This window comes from Notamacropus eugenii, chromosome 1, assembly GCF_028372415.1.
Source record: "Notamacropus eugenii isolate mMacEug1 chromosome 1, mMacEug1.pri_v2, whole genome shotgun sequence".
In the NCBI taxonomy this organism is placed as follows: Eukaryota; Metazoa; Chordata; class Mammalia; order Diprotodontia; family Macropodidae; genus Notamacropus; species Notamacropus eugenii.
Window position 1 is genome coordinate 426,483,705 of NC_092872.1, and position 1,713 is coordinate 426,485,417.

At 44.2% G+C, this 1,713-nt stretch overlaps 1 pseudogene; it reads right to left on the reverse strand.

The window, feature by feature from the left end:
* Nucleotides 1-920: 920 nt before the first annotated feature.
* Nucleotides 921-1,342, reverse strand: LOC140518099 (cellular retinoic acid-binding protein 2 pseudogene; annotated as a pseudogene).
* Nucleotides 1,343-1,713: the final 371 nt, after the last annotated feature.

The following is a 1,713-nucleotide window of genomic DNA, read 5'->3' on the forward strand; positions in this document are numbered from 1 at the left end:
AGTAGGTTTCCTCCATTGCCACCCCACCATCCCTCCTTTTGTATTTATCTTCATTGGTTCTCCCTCTCCCTCTCCCTCCCTCTCCCTCCCTCTCTCTCTCTCTCTCTCTCTCTCTCTCTCTCTCTCTCTCTCTCTCTCTCTCTCTCTCTCTCTCTCTCCTGCTTCTCTACCATCTATATAGGTGTCCATCTGTGTCTCCTGCAACCTCAAAAAACCCTCACTTGACCCATCTATCGCTACTAATTGTCATCCTGCATGTCTCCTCCCTTTTTTGACCAAGTCCTTGAGAAGACTATCATAATTGGTATCTCCACTTCCTTTTCTTCTCTCTTCTTAATTCTTTACTCCTGACCTCACCATGCAACCTAAATGGCTCTCTCCAGAGTTACTGACTTCCTATTTTTTCAACATTCTGATGCTTTAATAATGTTAGCAAATAAATATTCCAAACTGAATCAGGGATAAGAATATGGAGAAGGAAGGGGATGCTATGGGACAGAGGAGGAGGAGACCTTAGGAATAAAGCAGAGGCTTTATTCTTTGTCTGGTGTTGATGGGGAGCTCTCCTTTAAGATCTCTCAGAAATAGAAAGGACCTCTTCTGAGCTGAGTCTCTTAATCAGAGATGAGGAAGGGAAATAAAAATCCCTGGGCAGGGACGTCAGGCCCTCCTTTAGCATACATCAAGTGAAATAGATAGGGGGTAGAAGAAGGAGATGTGGGTTTTAGGAAGAGCCCAGAATTTCGATTTTTAGATATAACAAGGAGCAGAGCGGGGAAGCAGGTCAGACAACTAGCTGGGTAGAGTTAGAAGTCCCTATTTTCATATTGACAAGGTTAAAAAAAGAAACAAACTCTCAAGTTGAGTGGTTCCTGAGAGGCTATGCAATAGGAGAGATACATAACATGTAAGAGACCATCTTAAGACATCCCTTCGGTGCCTTCAGCACTCATTCCCTTATGTAAAACCTTGGTGCAAGCCACACCATCTGCTAATATGGTCAGGATCAATTCTCCATCGTGGGTCAGCTCCTGGGACCATGAGGTCTTAGGTCCCTACTCTTTCAGGAGTCACTGTTCACAGACCATCTTGTTCTGGCTTTTTCACTTCACCTAGCTCTTACAGGGCCTCCCATCCACTGCTGGCTCTCTCTGACCAGTTGTCCTTGCAGTGGTAAAAGTTTTGATCTGTAAACTCTCTTTATTCTGGTTGATCTCCACTAATGATTTTAAGAAGGTTGCCACAGCAACCTTCTTGCATATCATATTCACTCCAAACACCCTAAAAAATCTTCAAAGTTTCCTGATCAGATAATCTTTCAGGTCCTAGAGAAGTTGGGCATCTTGGCAGGAATATGGCACCTTTCCCCTGGAAATGGGACTTGGATCACTGAACTCTGCAAGAACCACCTCCTCCTCCTTCCCACCACAGGACCTCTAAGTATTACAGGTGAGGGAGACAATCATGGAGAAACCTCAAAGCTGGGCCTATAACTTCTTAATGGTCAAATCTAATGGCCTTTTCTAAAGTCCTCATCCTCTTACCAATTCTTCAGCCTTAGCCATTGATAATTACACTCTTATCCTTACCTTTCTCCTCTCTCTAGGTTTTTGTGACACTGCTCTCTCCTGATTCTCCTCCTCCCTATCTGACCACTTTTCCCCCATCTCTTTTGCAGTATCGTTTTCCTGGTTATGCCCACTAAGCCTCATG